We start from the raw sequence: 14,157 nt of genomic DNA on the forward strand, positions 1-14,157 counted from the left end.
TCTTTGTCAAGGATATCCTTGTTGAGGGAGCCAGGCTGTGGAAATGTCCAATAGAATTCAGGAGTAGCGCTGGGTGGGGGTATGGCAGCATGTGCTGCAAGGGATGCACCACATGTATGGAGCACCACTTGTGTCAGGACCCGATAAAGTGCCTAGGTGCGCGATATGGTCGCCATCGTCTTGGCGTGCCATGCATCTTAGACGTATCCTGCATCCCCCTCCTGTATGTGTTTTTAATTTTTGGATGAAATAAAGGAAAATTTCTACTAAGGGTGAGAGCCACCATTTATTTTCTCCCTTTGTGGATTTAATATTATTATACGTTCTAAATAATGGGATGAAATCTTTAACCCCTTCACGACCATGGACGGAAAGATCCGTCATGGTGCCCTGGGCCTTAACGACCAAGGACGGATCTTTCCGTCATGGCGTAATCGCGGCACCGGAGCCTCCGGTGACTGCGAAAAGTTAGGATAAACCGCATATTCGGGGAGGAGGGGACCTGTACCTGACCTCAGGAGGGGTGGTGCCTCCTCCCCGGACCTACGGAGGCTGTGATTGGCTGACGAACGTCGCTCAACCAATCACAGCCACTGTAATGTTCCAGCCACTTAAAGTGACTGAAACATTGAAATCCAGCCCTGGCCAGTGCAGCTATAGCACTGGCCATTGGCTGGAGCTGGGTGACCTCACTGGATCACCCTCCCCCAGCTCCAGTAGCTCTGATTGGAGAGATCGGCCTTGAGACCGATTTCTCCAATCACAGTGGACCTGTTGCCGGTGACCGCCCCCGTCATCGTCCCTGAAGCACGCCAGCACAGTGAGTGTACACAGTGCAATGGCAGGGTGACACGCTCCGGTCCCATGCTGTTATGAGACCGGAGCATGGGACCCAGAAGTTGCCGCGCTGCCATTGCACTGTATGAAACTGGCCTCCCGATCCGCCGCCGCAATCTGCCACCCGCACCCCCACCCCTCGTATCTGCTGCCCGCACCCTCACCCCCACACCTCCCGATCCGCCGCCGCTGCCCTCCGCCGCGATCTGCCGCCCGCACCCCCACCCCTCGTATCTGCTGCCCGCACACTCACCCCCACACCTCCCGATCCGCTGCTGCCCTCCGCCGCGATCTGCCACCCGCACCCCCAACCCTCGTATTTGCTGCCCGCACCCTCACCCCCACACCTCCCGATCCGCCGCCCTCCATCTGCCACAGTGCCACCGGTCCCCCCCGATCTGCTGCCCGGCCCCTTTCCCTCATGATCGGCTGCTCGTCCCCTCACCGCCGTGATGTGCGCTCCCTCCCCTTTCACCGCCGTGATGTGCGCTCCCTCCCCTGTCACCGCCGTGATGTGCGCTCCCTCCCCTTTCACCGCCGTGATGTGCGCTCCCTCCCCTGTCACAGCCGTGATGTGCGCTCCCTCCCCTGTCACCGCCGTGATGTGCGCTCCCTCCCCTGTCACCGCCGTGATGTGCGCTCCTTCCCCTGTCACCGCCGTGATGTGCGCTCCCTCCCCTGTCACCGCCGTGATGTGCGCTCCCTCCCCTGTCACCGCCGTGATGTGCGCTCCCTCCCCTGTCACCGCCGTGATGTGCGCTCCCTCCTCTGTCACCGCCGTGATGTGCGCTCCCTCCCCTGTCACCGCCGTGATGTGCGCTCCCTCCCCTGTCACCGCCGTGATGTGCGCTCCCTCCCCTGTCACCGCTGTGATGTGCGCTCCCTCCCATCACCGCCGTGATGTGCGCTCCCTCCTCTGTCACCGCCGTGATGTGTGCTCCCTCCCCTGTCACCGCCGTGATGTGCGCTCCCTCCCCTGTCACCCCCGTGATGTGTGCTCCCTCCCCTGTCACCCCGTGATCTGTGCTCCCTCCCCTGTCACCCCGTGATCTGTGCTCCCTCACCTGTCACCCCGTGATCTGTGCTCCCTCACCTGTCACCCCGTGATCTGTGCTCCCTCACCTGTCACCCCGTGATCTGTGCTCCCTCACCTGTCACCCCGTGATCTGTGCTCCCTCACCTGTCACCCCGTGATCTGTGCTCCCTCACCTGTCACCCCGTGATCTGTGCTCCCTCACCTGTCACCCCGTGATCTGTGCTCCCTCACCTGTCACCCCGTGATCTGTGCTCCCTCACCTGTCACCCCGTGATCTGTGCTCCCTCACCTGTCACCCCGTGATCTGTGCTCCGTCACCCGTCACCCCGTGATCTGTGCTCCCTCACCCGTCACCCCGTGATCTGTGCTCCCTCACCTGTCACCCCCGTGATCTGCTGTCCGCTCTCCCTCACCTCTCACCCCCGTGATCTGTGCTCTGCTCACCTGTCTCCTCCGTGATCTGCGCTGCGCTCCCTCCCCCACCTCTCACCCTCCCCGATCTGCTGCCTCCTTCATCTCCTGTGATCCAGCTGCCTAGATCCATCCTGTAGGGTAACTATCCCCAATCTCACCTCCCACTCCCCTTCCCACCCATCCCCCCCATTTATTTATTTTCACCACATATGAGGTGTCTGTGTACTCAGGAGAAATTGCACAATACATTTTATGGTGCAATTTTTCCTGATACCCTTGTGAAAAAAAGCTACCTGGTTGAAGTAACAATTTTGTGGTAAAAAATTATTTTTTTATTTTCACGGCTCAATTCTATTAACTTTTGTGAAGCCCCCAGAAGCTCAAAGTGCTCAATAAACATCTAGATAAATTCCATGAGGGGTCTAGTTTCCAAAATGGGGTCACATGTAGGGGAGCTCCACTGGTTCGGCACCTCAGGGGGTCTCCAAACGCAACATGGAATACGCTAATTATCCCAGACAATTTTGCGTTTGAAACGTCAAATGACGCTCCTTGCCTTCCGAGCCCTGCTGTGTGCCCAAACATTTTATTTCCACCACATATGAGGTGTCTGTGTGCTCAGGAGAAATTGCACAATACATTTTATGGTGCAATTTTTCCTGATACCCTTGTGAAAAAAAGCTACCTGGTTGAAGTAACAATTTTGTGGTAAAAATTTTTTTTTGATTTTCACAGCTCAACTCTATTAACTTTTGTGAAGCCCCCAGAGGCTCAAAGTGCTCAATAAACATCTAGATAAATTCCATGAGGGGTCTAGTTTCCAAAATGGGGTCACATATGGGGGAGCTCCACTGTTTCGGTACCTCAGGGGCTCTCCAAACGCAACATGGTGCGGCTAACGATTCCAGCTAAGTTTCTGTTCAAAAAAGTCAAATGCCGCTCCTTCCCTTCCGAGTCCTGCCGTGCGCCCAAACAGTGGTTTTTCGCCACATATGAGGCATCTGCGTGTTCAGTAGAAATTGCCCAACAAATTTTGGGGGTTCATTTAATCCTACTACCCTTGTGAATATGCAATATTTGAGGCTAAATTAACATTTTTGTTGCAAAAAGTAAAATGTTCATTTTTTCCTTCCACATTGCTTTAGTTACTGTGAAGCACCTGAAGGGTTAATAACCTTCTTGAATGTGGTTTTGAGTAGCTTGAGGGGTGCCGTTTTTGGAATGGTGTCACTTTTGGGTGTTCTGGGTCATGTAGATCTTTCAAAATCGCTTCAAATGTGATGTGGTCCCTAAAAAAAGTGGCTTTGTAAATTTTGTTGTAAAAATGAGAAATTACTCAAACTTTGAACCCCTATAACTTCCTTAATTTTTCTTTTTTTTTCCCCAAAATTGTTCTGATGTAAAGTAGACATGTGGGAAATGTTATTTATTAATTATTTTGTGTCATATGTCTCGTTGGTTTTAGAGCATAAAAATTCAAAGTTTGAAAATTACAAAATTTTCAAAATTTTCGCGAAATTTCCGTTTTTTTCACAAAGAAATGCAAAAAATATCGGCCTAAATTTAACACTAACATGAAGCCCAATATGTCACGAAAAAACAATCTCAGAATCACCGGGATCCGCTGAAGCGTTCCAGAGTTATAACCTCATAAAGTGACAATGGTCAGAATTGCAAAAAATGGCCTGGTGTTTAGGGTCAAAATAGGCTTGGGGCTGAAGGGGTTAAGATGGGAATATCACTTTAACATAGGTCATCAATATCACATTTGCAGGTTCTGTTATTAGGTACCACTACCAATTTTCTGTCATTATTTCTTGTCACAGCCCAGCATCGCTCCTAATTGTGGCGTTCTGCAGCGAAAGAGAGAGCACGCGAGATGCTGGGTTGTGACGAGCTGTGAAACTCCGGTCACAACCCAATCACTCAGGGAGACTGGGGCCGGCTTCAGTGATGTCGGGTCAGGTGGAAGTTGACGTGAAATCACTGTATCTCAGAAGTTATGGAGCCCAGGGGTCATGTGATGGGGATGAGCGCTGCTCAGAGGCACAATTGACTACACAAAGTATTTGAATAAAGCCTTTTTTATGAGCTTTACATTGATGTGTGGCCAATATGCTGTGTAGTGGACCACCCCTTTAAGAGGCAAGCATGTGCTCCCCATCTTCATTCAAAATCTATAAAATTAATAAAAGAGTTAGAATGTATAATTCTACAGCTAGAAATTAGATGTGGAGCCCCAAATCAAAAAGAGAGTGTCAATGTTAAAAAAGATATAATAGGACTTTATCAGTGAGTTGAAATTGTAATAAATATCTTTCTTCATTATTATTATACCAATGTGCTATGTCTTAAAATATGTCTTCCTCAGCCCTATATGATTTAAGTGCTTTATTAGAAGCTGTTTTATTGGATTCCGGGCTTCAATACTATGAACAGATAGACTATTTCCAGTGATATAGTTTATAGTCCTGACATAACAGGTATGCTATCTACAGATGTTCGTGGTTCTCTTCTTGAAGGTTGTCTATAAAGCACATCTGTGGGAACAAATGCAATAAAACCTGAAGTTGCTTATTTTGAGGTTCTGCATAAAGTTACTTTAACAGACATGAAGCGGCAATGTGGTCTGCATTTAAGACTCATCATAAGGAAAGGATATTGGAGTCTATACAAAATTCCCTTTAAACACAAAAGAAGAAATACAACATAAATCTGTTTTGCTTGGATTTAGATAGTAAATAAACAATGTCTGATAAATACATTTGGCTCTATTCACATCTGTGTTGGGGGCTCTCTTCAGAATATTCATCTTTTGCAGATCCACAGAAAAATACATGACAAAATTGCATACCATGCAACATTAGCTTGTCTGGTAAAAGTACAAACGCCATGACAGTCAATAGGATCCATTGGGTAACACTGACCATGAAGAGTGCTTTTCGTGACTGTGTATCAAACTACATGCATTTCTTTTTTTAATTAATTAAATAAATAATTTAAAAAAACAGCGTGCAGTCCCCCCAGATGTGTAGTTAGGTGTTCAACTGGGGGGGACAAAACTTCTGAAATGGGCCACTACCAGATAACCATGTTTATCCCTCTATAACAGCCTGCGCCCCTCTATCTGAGCCTGCAGCCCTCTGTCACACAAACTCTGCATCCCTCTCTCACAGTCTGCACCTCTGTCAAAGCCTGCACCTCTCTGTCACAGCCTGCACCAATCTGTCACAGTCTGCACCATTGTCACAGCTTCCACCCCCCAATCACAGCTTGCACCCCCCCTATCACAGCCTGCACCCCTCTATCCCACACAGCCTGCACCCCTCTATCCCACACAGTCTGCACCACTGTCAGAGCCTGCACCACTCTATCCTACACACTCTGCACCTCTCTGTCACAGCCTGCACCACCCTGTCACAGCCTGTATCTCCCTGTCACAGTTTACACCCTTGTCACAGTCTGCACCCCTCAGTCATATCCTGCACCCCCTCAGTCAAAGCCTGCACCCCTCTGTCACAGCCTGCACCCCTGTGCCACAGCCTGCACCCCTGTGCCACAGCCTGCCCCTGTGCCACAGCCTGCACTGCTGTGCCACAGCCTGCACCACTCTGTCACAGACTGCACCCCCTGTCACACCCTGCACTCCTCTGTCACATTCTGCACTTGTCACATCCTGCACCCCTCTGTCAGAGCCTGCACCCCTCTGTCATAGCCTGCACCCCTCTGTCATAGCCTGCACCCCTCTGTCATAGCCTGCACCCCTCTGTCACAGTCTGCACTCCTCTGTCACATGCTGCACCCCTCTGTCACAGACCACGCCCCTCTGTCACAGCCTACACCCCTCATGTAGTCCTTTTCCCTCATTATCTGCCCTCATGTTGAAACTTTTCCTTTATCTCCTGGCTCATCCCACATGGGTCACATGGGCTTGACGTCATTGCAGGTCCTGCACCACTTGCAGATATTTTCTTCTGTCTGTGTCTGAAGGAGATTAGAGATTCCCTGCCTCTGCAGCGTGCCCATGTATTAAACCCCCTCCCCCTTAAAAAAAATTCTGGATTTGCTGCTTGATTTGGCAAAGGGGATGAGGTTTAAAAAAAATAGTGCCTTAACATGGCCTTGGATAGCAGTAGCTTGAAGTAGGTCCCTCTAGCACATGGGCCCGGGGCGACCGCCCCTTCTGCCCCCCAGTAGTTATGCTACTGTTTCCCCCCACAGCTGCCATTAGCCCCTAGATTAGTGATGGGAGGTGTTTATGAGACCTCCCCTATTACTAATCTGTAAGTGAAAGTAAATAAACTCAACACCGAAAAAATCCTTTATTTGAAATAAAAGACAAAAAAGCACTCCCTTTCACAACTTTATTAAACCCCAAATTACCCCTGCAGGTCCAATGTAATTGACCGAAAATAACCGCCCGCTGTGAGCTGTAGGCAGAGACAGAGTGAGCCACGTAATCAGCAGTGATCTCACTCAGGTAATTTGCGGTCAGAGGTGGAGAATCATGGGAACCTCCAGCTGTGACCACAAATCACCTGAGTGACATCACCGTCGATCATATGGCTCACTCAGTCACTGCCTGCAGCTCACAGAGGGCGGTAATTGTTCTATGACGCCCGTTGTAAGCTTCAGATGTAGCAGAGCTGAAATCGTTGTGGGACCTCGGGTGGATTATGTTGGATCTGCATGTGTTTTTTGGGGGTTAATAAAGTGGTGAAAGAGTGATTTTTTTTTTTGTCTTTTATTTCAAATCAAGGATTTTTTTGGTGTTTGTGTTTATTTTTCCCTTACAGATCAGTAATGGGTGGGTCTCATAGACTCCTCCGGTGACTAATCTAGCACTTAGTGGCAGCTGTGAGCTATTATTAACTCCTTATTACCCCGCTTGCCACTGCACTAGGGCAATCGGGAACAGCTGGGGAAAGCGCCAGGCTTGTCGCATCTAATAGATGCGACAATCCCAGGCGGCTGCAGGCTGTTATTTTTAGGCTAAGGGGATCAAATAAGCATGGGTCTCCCCAGACTAAGAATACCAGCCCCCAGCTGTTGGGACTTACAATGGCTGGGTATCAAAATTGGGGGGACCGCATGCTGGTTTTTTTTTTTTAATTATTTACTTACATTTTTTTTATAAAAAAAATCACAGGTGGTTCCTATTATTTTGATACACAGCCACGATAAGTGCATGTCTGGGGTCTGTAGCCTGTAGCTGTATGCTATATCTGTGCTGGGTATCATAATATGGGGGACCCTACGCCAACTGTTCTATTTATTTCTTTTTACACCACAATAGTGACCTGCAGACAGCGCCCCAGTGATTTGTTGCAGTCAGACAATGTCACACAGGTTAGAGGCATGTCTGACTGCAAATATTCACAGATGCCAGGACTGCCAGTGGATGAGGAAAGCAGTGCATATGGCTGAGCAATAATGAGCAGCCCCGGAAGAAGAATTAGTGACCAAGGAAGCAGTTACAGCCGCGCTGGAGCCTTGATAAGTATGAAGCACCGGTTTCATTGTTATGTTCTTTATTTTAAAAACAACATGACTGAATAAATCTGTTATACAGTTATAAATGCAGCTGACTAGAGAAAGGATAAGAGACTAGGGTATCTAATGGCCAAAAACAGGAACCACATAATCCTTCTTAGCAACGAGGCTATCATGGAGGGGGATAAAATGATAACTGTCCATGGTACCTCAGTTCATGAGGAAAATAGGCTCTTTCTTTCCACAATACACCACTACAGGAAGAGGAATGGGAGGATAAAAAATGAATACCAATAAGCAAATTCAGCCTCTAGATGGAGTATGTGTAAATATATATGTAATATGTATGTAAATATATATTTATTATAGAGGCTGCTAGCTGTGTATATATAAATAAATACATTTTATATATATATATATATATATATATATAAAAATTATAATTAATACGCCCACTGCCCTGCTCTTCTCCATAATTACACCCCCTACACTTCCCCTCTCCATAATATCTCTCCCACACTGCCGCTCTGTATAATATCCCCTCACACACACTGCCCTTCTGTATCATATCCCCTGTTGTGAATGTCATCCGAGGGGCTGATGGTTTGGAGCTCCCTCTGGTGGTCAGGCAGAGGGTGATTATAATAAGATAACTTCGGCATTCAAAGGTAATAGAGATTCATAGACAAAAAGATTTGTGTATTTATTTTATTGTGGGAAAAAAGAATTTTATGAAAATAACTTTCCTATATGTTACCAATGTTTCGGCCTTTACAAAATGGCCTTAATCACGGTGATAGGAATCTGTATATGTAAAGAATAACAACATCCACTGATCACAGGGGGGCAATATAAAATGAGAAAAAAATGAGAGAAGAATGAGAAAAGAAGAAAAAAGAAATTTTTTCAGAGAAGGAGCAAATAAAAAAAGGACGGTAGTGTGAAAAAAGGTTATACAAAGTGGTACCCATGGGATTTTTTTCACATTCTATATCGCACCCCCTGTGGTCAGTGGATGTTGTTGTTATCATTATAAATTTTTTAACATGCCATTTTCTTTTTCTTTTAGATATTGTGACACATATTTCCAGCAACTCTTGTTTAGAAAAACACTGAATATTAAGTTGTTTTTCCGATAGGTACGAATATGCTCGTCTTTTACCTCTTGACATGGATATATACATTCTGTACTAAGAATTTACTTTTGTGATTTTTGCATTACTTATTGATATCAGATTTTCTATCACTCTGTACATTATTGATTGTGATTATTATTTTTTACATATACAGATTCCTATCACCGTGATTAAGGCCATTTTGTAAAGGCCGAAACGTTGGTAACATATAGGAAAGTTATTTTTAAAAAATTATTTTTTCTCACAATAAAATGAATACATAAATCTTTTTGTCTATGAATCTCTATTACGAAGTTATCATATTATAATCTGCTACTGTTTTACTTCAGAGCACCACTTAAACACGGTTGAGCCAGGTTTATCCTATTAGTCTGTTTTCTGCTTTTACCTGTTGCTCCCGTGTCACAAAATATTTTTCATACTCATGTCTTCTACCACATTTGCTTATAAGGACGAGGATATTTCTAATATCCTATCTAAAGTTTCTGATACTATCCCTTTTCTCTCTATTCCTACCAAGGAAATAAGGTCGAGAGATTATGAAAAGGAACTTAAAAGACATATAGCCCTAAATTTACAATGTATCACGCTCGCAGAATATTTCAAGGCTCAGCGAATTCCATGTGGCCTAAGAGTTTCATTACGACAAACACTCTTTTCTGATGACGCCTCCTACTGCACAAAGTTTGAAAGCATTTTGAACAAGTGTTCTTTAGACATTATCATCCTTACGATTTAAATTTCTACAAAAGGAGATCTATGAAGTGGATCTGAAGATAATGAGTATCGAGGAACAATTAGTCAACACCCTTTCAGAAACTGACTGGAATAGCATCAACACTAAAGCACATAGTAATATTGCTGACTTTAAGAAGAACCTCCAAGCTCGTAAGAGATCTAAATTTCTGAGAGACCAAGATGACTACCTTAAAGAGAGAGTCTATAGATGGCGCTTTTCCGACACGGACAGACACCCAAGACGTTATGGACCAACTTACTCTTCTACCAGCTCGGACAGCGAACAAAGCATATATCATTCAATCCATTTTTAGGTCAACGCCGTCAACCACGGGCAAAACGAGGAGGGGGCGGAGGAAACCCAAGTACAAACTCGCAAATCCAGACACGCTCTCAGGTAGGTCAGATCTTATCTACAACATATCTTCATACACATTGTCACCAACAGAGATCCAAGTCTTACAGAAGGGACTTTCATTTTGCCCCACACTGGCCTTTAACTCCTTCTTACTGGAACAAGAGCTCAAGCGGTTTTATAGGAACATCAGATTAAAGGCACATTTTAAGGAGACAGACTCAATTTCCCAGTCTAATGAGATTTCATCAGACACATTCTACCTTAAATCTCTTGGTCTTCGTCTACCTAGTTCCTTTAATCCACCAAAACACTATCACCCTGTGGAGACATTTATATCCCTAGTCAATAGAGATGTCTCCACGATTATGAAAGATATTGAGGGAGGAAATAAACGTCTCAAGCACAATTTAACGCCAGAAGAAAGTCGTGCCATTCAAAACCTTAGGTAAAATAAGAAACTTATTATCAAACCAGTGGACAAGGGGGGTGCTATTGTTGTTATGAACAAAACTGATTATTTATCAGAAATCCACAACCAATTGAGTGATAAATCAACATATACACCCATCTCACAAGACCCGACATCACGGATCAGGGTTGTCATTAAAAATAAGGTTGATCATTATCTACAACAGGGTATCATTGATATCAAATTAGTGGAATATCTGATAAAAAATAATTCAATTACACCTGTCTTTTATACCTTACCGAAGGTACATAAGAATTTACAAAAGCCCCCCGGTCGCCCCATAGTTGCATCTACGGATTCAATACTCTCCCCACTCTCCATTACATTGGAAAAAATCCTCACTCCTCTTATTTTAAACATCCCTTCATACGTCAAGGATACGTCAGATTTTCTAAGTCAGCTATGCACCATTCAGAGAATTCCCGCCAATAGCCTTTCAGTCACCCTCGATGTTAACAGCTTGTACACAAGCATCAGTCATCCATTAGGCATTGAGTACGTTTGTTGGTTTTTAGACAAATTTGGTCATTTGACAGCTTTGCTGAAACAGTTCTGCTAAGACTTATTGAAAATCGTTTTAGAAGAGAATTTTTTTCTCTTCGAAGACCAGTTTTTTGCCCAGCGGCAAGGCACAGCGATGGGGTCCAATGTAGCGCCTCTTTATGCAAATATATTCATGGCAAAATTTGAGGACAGCCATGTCTATACACATCCCCTCTATATTCAACACGTGCATACATAGAGGCGCTACATTGATGATATTTTTGTTATTTGGCAGGGTGACCCCATTTCTCTTCAGACGCTCTTTGAGGATATCAATACCTGTGTACCTAATTTAACTTTCACCCTACATCATGATTTAGAAAGTATTAATTTTTTAGACACGTTGGTGTAAGTTTTACCTGAAGGTGTGATAAGCACAGATCTGTACACAAAAAAGACTGACAAAAATAGTCTGTTGCATTATACGAGTTGTCATCCGCTTCACACTAAGGCGGGCTTTGCACACTACGACATCGCAGGCCGATGCTGCGATGCCGAGTGCGATAGTGCCCGCCCCCGTCGCAGCAGCGATATGTGGTGATAGCTGGCGTAGCGAAAGTTATCGCTACGCCAGCTTCACACACACACTCACCTGCCGTGCGACGTCCCTGTGGCCGGCGACCCGCCTCCTTGTTAAGGGGGCGGGTCGTGTGGCGTCACTGCGACGTCACACGGCAGGCGGCCAATCAGAGCGGAGGGACGGAGATGAGCAGGATGTAAACATCCCGCCCACCTCCTTCCTTCCGCATATCCTACGGAATTACACCAATAACCACAATAACCATATGAGGCCTCTATTGCATGATTTCAAAATAGCCACCAAAAAGGAATATGCAAGCCATATTATATAACAATCATCTTTATTAACAACATAAATTATAAAAAATTAAAAACACATAGCAATTTAATGGAACAGCCCAGGAGGGACGGATGGAATAATGTGGACACCGGGCACTTGTTATACTATCATCAATGGAATCCATAAAACTGGATGGTATGAAATGTTGTTCTGTTTATACATTCATAGGTAACTGCAACCTTTTCCAGTAGTAAATATCAATTGGTATATAGCATTATCAAAGGTATGGTTTGCAGTACAATAAATAGATGAATACAACATAACATTACCAGGGAGTCCAAAACGTAAGATTGCCACGGCCTCCAACAGCCACACTGACGCGCGTTTCGCACCTGAAAGGGCTTCGTCCAGGAGTGATCTGTACTGGAACCGCTAACCTCTTTATAGGCAGGAAATCCCTCATGGATGTAGAGCCGGTGTGTAGTTTGGTGACGAGATATCCAGATTAGATCATGTGACGCTCTGGTTACCATCACAACAGTTGAAACGTACTTGCTCATTTGTTAAAAGTCCGTAACGTCATTTCCGGGTAAAAAAACATGTGACACTGGTAGTTATGGCAACATGCGTATACAAGCGGTTACATTCATTAGGGATCCGTAACATCATTTCCGGGTAAGAGCATGTAACACTAGTAGTTATAGCAACATGCATATACAAGAGACTACATTCATACAAGGTCCGTAACGTCATTTCCGGATAAAAGCATGTGACACTAGTAGTTATAGCAACGTGCATATACAAGCAGTTACATTCATAGAGGGACCGTAACGTCATTTCCGGGTGCCTCTCATTAATGTTTAGCACTCCGGTAACCATAGAAATATGTAAATAAACAAGTTCGTAACGTCATCTCTAGATTTAAATGTAACCCACTCCGGTAAATATGGTGACATATACAGGTGAGCAATTTCATTCATAAAGGATCCGTAACATCCGTAATATTTATTCACAGAAACATTATGCCCATAAATGTTTTATCAATACTATATCACCATTAAAAAGTAAATCTATAATTATAGATGCCAACCAGCCTCCGTCCGAAATCATTCGGGCAGATGGTGGGAGCATAATAAAGTGTATGCGTGAAAAAAAAAAAAAAAAAGAAAGAAGGATATATATATGTATATGCATATACAAACGATTACATTCATACAAAATCCGTAACGTCATTTCCGGATAAAAACATGTGACACTAGTAGTTATAGCAACGTGCATATACAAACGGTTACATTCATGGAGGGACCGTAACGTTATTTCCGGGTGCATCTCATTGATGTTAGCACTCCGGTAACCATAGAAATATGTAAATGAACAAGTTCGTAACGTCATCTCTAGATTTAAGTGTAACCTACTCCGGTAACTATGGTGACATATACAGGTGAGCAATTTCATTCATAAAGGATCCGTAACATCATTTCCAAAAGCGACATGTTGATATAAACACTCCGGTGACCATAAAGATATATGTAGATGACCAATTCATTCATAAAGAAGATAGTAACGTCATTTTGTATTAATTTTATGACTATAGTTGTATGTGTAACCAAATAATCTAAATCATGAAAAATCCATAGCGTCACTTCCAGAGGTGTTATATCCATCAACTCTAAGGTATCAAAAGGACATATTGGGTATAAATTTTAACATATTATTCACAGGGACATTATGCCCATAAATGCTTTATCAATACTATATCACCATTAAAAAGTGAATCTATGATTATAGATGCCAACCAGCATCCGCCCGAAAACATTCGGGCAGGTGGTGGGAGCATAATAAAGTGCATGCGTGAAGGAAATATATATATATATAGTTATAATAATAAGTGCAGTTAAATATTGACCGATGATCCATTATAATAAAACAAACCAGTATCCATACATAGAAGGAAGAAGGAAAAAGAAAGGAAAAAACCCCAATGTGATTTATAAGTGACAAAAAGTGACAAGGGTGACAAGAAAGAAGAATTTTTTAAAAAATATAACAATAAATACAAGATTAAAATATTGTTATAATTCTCAGATAAATTATATAGTAATAATAATAAAGCACTGATAATACAAATACTTCAAAATGGTACATAGTTAATCACTCTGTAAATATCTGATATATAGTGGGAACCAATATATACAGTCTTAAAAATTATTAGATTCCATTAACGACAAGTGCCCAATGTGAACCACACAAAATTCCCACCATAATCCAATTAGTACATCAACAATCAATATATAGTCCCAATAAATAGTAATATAATATGGTATCAGAAAAACA

Source organism: Anomaloglossus baeobatrachus, chromosome 4, assembly GCF_048569485.1.
Source record: "Anomaloglossus baeobatrachus isolate aAnoBae1 chromosome 4, aAnoBae1.hap1, whole genome shotgun sequence".
Classification (NCBI taxonomy): domain Eukaryota; kingdom Metazoa; phylum Chordata; class Amphibia; order Anura; family Aromobatidae; genus Anomaloglossus; species Anomaloglossus baeobatrachus.